The sequence below is a fragment of the Leopardus geoffroyi genome, chromosome A1 (assembly GCF_018350155.1).
Source record: "Leopardus geoffroyi isolate Oge1 chromosome A1, O.geoffroyi_Oge1_pat1.0, whole genome shotgun sequence".
Lineage (NCBI taxonomy): Eukaryota > Metazoa > Chordata > Mammalia > Carnivora > Felidae > Leopardus > Leopardus geoffroyi.
The window spans coordinates 172,778,373-172,784,372 of record NC_059326.1 but is presented as its reverse complement, the minus strand read 5'-3'; positions in this window follow the sequence as shown (position 1 = coordinate 172,784,372).

Here is a 6,000-nt window from a genome sequence, read left to right as displayed (position 1 = left end):
CTGCCCCTCCCCCATTCATGCTCTGTCTCTCTCTGTCTCAAAAATAAATAGAAAACGTTAAAAAAAATTAAAAAAAATAAAAAAAGAATCCAGTTTTATTTATTTATGTATTTATTTTAAAAAGTTTATTTCCCTTTTTTTTTTGAGAGAGAGAGAGAGAAAGGGAGCGAGTGAGGGGCAGAGAGAGAGAGAGAGAGAGAGAGAGAGAGAGAGAGATAATCCCACACAGGCTCTGCACTTTCAGTGTGGAGCCCAAATCAGTGCTTGAGCTCACCTGATGCAGGACTTGAACTCACAAAGAGTGAGATCATGACCTGAGCAGAAATTGGATGCTTAACCGAGTCACCCAGGTGCCCCAAGGATCCAGTTTTTAAAGCTTAGGTCAGATTTACCCTTGCATGTGGTTGAGGAAGAATTAGACACATTCTCCTGTAGCTCAATAGTGTATTTATATCCCACAAAATAATGAGTTTATTTCCCCCATGGCACATTTAGTACTTTGTGGATATAATGCTTTGTCTCTCACTGGTATTTTCCTTTAAAATCTTCACAGGCAATCACTGAATCTGAGTGGTGAATATATGGATGCTCTTTGTACTGCTCTCTTTTTACTTTGGAGAATGTTTGAAACTTGATAATTAAAAAATATATCATTAAAAGTCTTTCCAACTTTTTCAATACCTAGCACGTTGGTAAACCTATTTCTCATGTGGGATAGGTCAAGAGGGAGGTTCCTTTAGGAAATGCAACCACCTTGTCTGGTTGGGTCTTCTAAAAGTAGTCAGAAAACTTCTTGGGGTCTGAGAAGTGCTCTGGATTCATGTAAAAATAGCACCAGCCTGGTAGTCTCTGGGAGAGGAATAATGTTTAAGAATATTCCCTTGCCAGGGACATTTCTTTCATGCCTGATTTGGCAAATTGACTCATGGCTAACACTGGAAGGGAAGGGGGCCATGTGATTAAAAGGAGATTGTATTAGTCAGCTCAGGCTGCTGTGCCAAAATACCCACCGGCTGGGTGGCTTAAACAACCAAAGTTTATTTTCTCACAGTTCTGGAGGTTGGAAAGTCCCAGATCATTGGCTGGCAGCATCCAGTTCTGGAGAGAGCTCTCTTCTTGGCTTACAGATGGCTGCCTTCTTGCTGTGTGTTCATATGAACTTTCTTTGGAGTGTGTGTGTGGCCAAGGGGGAGAGAGCAAGCTCTTTTGTGTCTCCTCTAATAAGGCACTAATCCCATCATGGGGACTCTCATAGCCTCATCTAGCCCTAATTACCTCTCAAAGGCCCCGTCTCCAAATACTATCACATTGGGGCTTAGGGTTTCAACATGTAGATTTTGTTGGTGGTGTGGAGACACAAACATTCAGTACTTAACACAGATGTAAGGAACTTTGGAATCATGTGCTAAAATTCACGTGGACTGCTACTGATTCAAGTCCCCTCAATCTATTCCCCAACCTTAATCCTTTTGTATTTCATTTCCTGCAACAACTGGTCTATCACTTGGGGTGGTGGAGTCCAAGTGCACTAGACTCACATCAGTGCCTTCACACTCTTCTTCAGTCCCTTCTCCTACTGCCCACAAGACCTATTTATCTAATGGACTATTTCTACAAAGTTTTAAATGAGTGCTAAGGGCTGAGTAGTCTTCCAGGGGCATTTCCATTTTAATAGGGATTCTTAAAAAGAACCTCCAAAATTCAAAGAAAAAAAATCTCTTCTAGTGTAGTTTCAGGAAATGCTATAGCTAGTGAGGAGTTTGCAAACTTGGGATTTCATCTCCTTATGCTCTAAATCACCACAAAGTAGTCACTATTCTCTCTGCTTGTGAGACTGACCCTTGTCAAGAAATAGGTGACACATGAGCCAAGGGCAATTCTACCTTACTGATAACTTGCCAATAATGGATGAATGAAACCTTTTGGCAAATAAATAATGGAATTTTAGAAATATCAGCCAGATCATGTTACAGATGAGGAAATGAAAGTATAGCTTAGCTGGGTGGATTGCCCAATATTGCATAGTAACTTGAAGATCCAAGATTAGAACACCTTTCTACTATACCATTTCATGTTAGTGCTCCAGTTCTGTCTCAGATCATTAGACATCAAGACCAGCCTCTGGCAGCACACCCTCTCTCTGGGCCTGTTAATGAGGAGGTAGATGAGGGGGCCATTTCCTCATCAGCAAGCCTTTAATTTCATAGCCCTGAGCACGTAATTCTGTGAGTTTCATGCTGTGTTATGCCTCAAAGATTAGTTTGCGATTTCCTGTTAAAGCAAACCACACATGTTGAATTGCCAGCTGTTGCCACCTCACCTACTCTATTCATAATTCAGAATGTCTGGCACTTTCCAGGCAGATACAAGTCTTGTTGCCTTAATTATCAATGCAGTGCAATAACAAGCATGAGTCTCTTCTATCTTTACAGGTTCCTGGGAAGATCTGACATCACAGAGCCCTGTGGGTTGGAGACGTACTGGATTTAATACATGTTTCAGACACAAAGCCACCATCTCTATCTCTTATATTCCTTCTAAATCTGGCATGACTATAACCTGGTGTGACTATGGCAGATAGGCTGCTCCTGGACCATCTGGTCTATACCAACTTCAGGACTTGGCTGTGGGAGCAGCCAGAAATGTGGAAACAGTCAATTCATTGCTTCCATGTTAGTGAGAGGTTATGGAGAAAAGGCAATATTAGCCTTTGGATAGATTAATAACAAGGAGGAGTGTTAAAGACATTTTGAGGCATTGTGGAAAAATTTCACATACAAAGTAAATAGAGTATAATGAATCCCCATGTACCCATCACACAGCTTCATTTTTTTTTTTTTTTTTTTTTTTTTAGGGATTTTTAATGTTTATTTATTTATTTTGAGAGAGAGAGAGAGAGAGAGAGAGAGGAAGAATCCCAAGCAGGCTTCATCCTCAGCATGAGGCCTGATGTGGGGCTTGAACTCATGAACTATGAGAATGTGATCTAATGGACTGAGTCACCCAGGTGCCCCAACAATCTGCCATTCTTGACCCATCTGTACCTTTACACACTTCCTACTCTTAATTATTGTCATTTTTAAAATTAAAATATATGTACATTGAAATGCACAATTTTTAGCTATATAATTTGGAAATGGATATACTCATGTAATCCATACCCCTGTCATCTCCTTTTGGCACATTTAAAATATATAAGTTGGTAGATAAGGTAATAGTTGGTATGTTTTAGCTTTTCTCATTTTCAAATCATGAAACATTGCTGTGGATGTTCCTCATTCTGGGGATTCTTCCCTTTGCTCCTGCCCTCCCATTTCAACACTGCAAGATCAACCCTTCCTCCTTCACCCTTATGTCTCACACTGTTTGCCTCTGCACATTGGCTTTGGATTTCTGCCTCATTCCTTGGATTTGAAGATCCAAATGATATTTCTAGTAATTTCTTCATTGGCTCCACCTATCTCAGATAAGAAGCCTGTTCCAAACCCTTCCCAGAACCCAACAGCCTAGCTCACTCTTGATTATTTTGCCTGCTAGGAGAGAGAAATGGAGGAGTCCAGCCTTCTTAGCCCACCCATGTCACCAACTGGAAGGGAAAAGGGGCATAGAAGGAACAGAAATAAGGTGCGTTCTTTTTGATCACCCCAAGTCTAATGAATACAGGATGAATGAAATGGAAAGGAGTAAGAGAGATGCCTCAAGCTATTCATGATCAAAAGAAAGGAAAGCAAAAGTAAGGCTTCTAGGCTGAGCGTCAGGGTGATAATTCTAAATTTAAGTATATTCCCCCTAAGGCAGTATATTTTAGCCAGATACACAACCAGATACACACTCACTTTATGCTATACCCCAGAAAAACATACATTCACAAATGAAAAAGTTTTCTGAAGCTATACACACACACACACACACACACACACACACACACACATATATAGCTTCAGAAAACTTATGTAATATATTTCTCTAGCTCATTAAAAAAAAAAAGCTTGTCACCATCCACTAAAATGATTTTGTAACCCTTAGATAGGATATAGACCTGCAGTTTTAAAACTATGCCTAAAGTCTTTGAGATGTTGGGTTGATGCCCCTCTCTCTGGGGTTCTTGGACTCACCATTTCCTTCACTGGCGGCCAGTTTGATCCCTCACAGAGTATGGTTGCTCAGCTTGAATCCAGGATACCCAGACTCCTTACAGGAAATGATATTTAGCTAGGGATTATTTAAATCCAATCAATACTGAGTACCTGCTACATAGAAGGCTCCTCTTCACAGCCTGCCAAAGTCACCACAGTTGGGGTGGAGGCAGCTGGGGAGTCAGCCATCATCCGAGGTAGCCATGCAAATGCTCAGCCTGCCCCTCAATTTCCTGTTGTGTTTGCCATACCCTTCAGCTGCAAGAAGAAATGCAAGCCTCTCACTGTGTGCTGTGTGTGCAAAGAAAGTACCAGGCCCATTTTAGAGAAATCTGAATCTAAATCCTATATAGCTGACTTCCTATATCTGAACCCAGAAGGAAAAATATGAAAAAGAAAAGGTCTGATATCAGCTATCCAACAATAAACATCTTAGATATATTATAATGCATAGCCTGATCCAGATTTTTTAAATTTTTTTTTTATTATTGAAGTATAGTTGACATACGATGTTAAATTAGTTTCAGGTGTACAACATAGTGATTTGACAATTCTATACATTACATTATTACATTACATTATTCAATATTCACCACGAGAAGTATAGTCACCATCTGTCACCATACAACATTATCACGATATTGTTGACTATATTCTCTGTACTTTTCATCTCTGTGCCTTACTTATTTTATAACTGGACTTGTGTATCTCTTAATTCCCTTTACCTATTTCATGCATTCCTCTACTGTCTCCTCTGGCAACTACCAATTTGTTTTCTGAATTTATGAGTCTAATCTAAAAAACAAAATCAATGAACAAACAGAAATAGTTCTTTGATTTTTAGATTACACATATAAGTGAAATCAATTTATCCTTCTCTGTCTGACTTATTTCACTTAGCATAATACCCTCTAGGTCCATCCATGTTGTCACAAATGTCAAGATCTCATTCTTTGTTGTGGTTGAGTAATATTCTATTGTGTATATACACCACATCTTCTTCATCCATTCATCTATCAATAAACACTTGGTTTGCTTCCATATCTTGGCTATTGCAAACAATGCTGCAATAAACATAGAAGTACATATATCTTCTTTGAATTAGTGTTTTTATTTTCCACCCACTGGTCATACTACATACTGCACCACAAGAAGCTGCTGGAAAGAGTAGAACAGCCCCCTAGAAGCACAGCTAATTTGTCATCTTGAAGGTGATACTTTATGAGGATGGTGAACCACCTTCCAGGGCTCAGTATATATGTTGAATCAAAGACTTCATATAGTGCTGCATCCCCAATAAGAGGTTTCCATGGGTCTAGAAACCAAAAGGTAGAAGCAGGAATGACCACACTTGCCTCAACTCACTATTGGGAAATTATCCAATTGGGAAATTTGTGCCTCTTGTCCCCAAAACTCTTGCCTCTGCAGGGTTACGAGGTCTGTTCTCCAATGGAAGACCACTTCCATCAAGGGATACAGACAGCAGCAGGCAAGAAGAGTCATTATCTTGGCTGAGGTAATTGACACTGATCATCAAGAAGAGGCAGTGCTACAATTACATAATAGAGGCAAAGAGGAATAGGTTTATACCTCTTTGTTCTCCCTTCAGTTTAACAGTAAATGAACAAGTGCAGCAATCAGAGATGAGAATCTGGGTTGTGTCACCCAGTAAACAGCCTAGGCCAGCTCTTGAGGGTGAGGAGATCTGACTTGCTAGTGGAGGAAGGGGACAATGAGTAGCATTTGGGACCCTAGGACCTAAAGCAGTGGTGGCTATTATAATTTTCCCACTAAACTTCCTCTTCTAAGATTCCCCCTGAAAGAGAGGCTCACCAGAATCTTGGAGAGGCTCCCCAAATATATA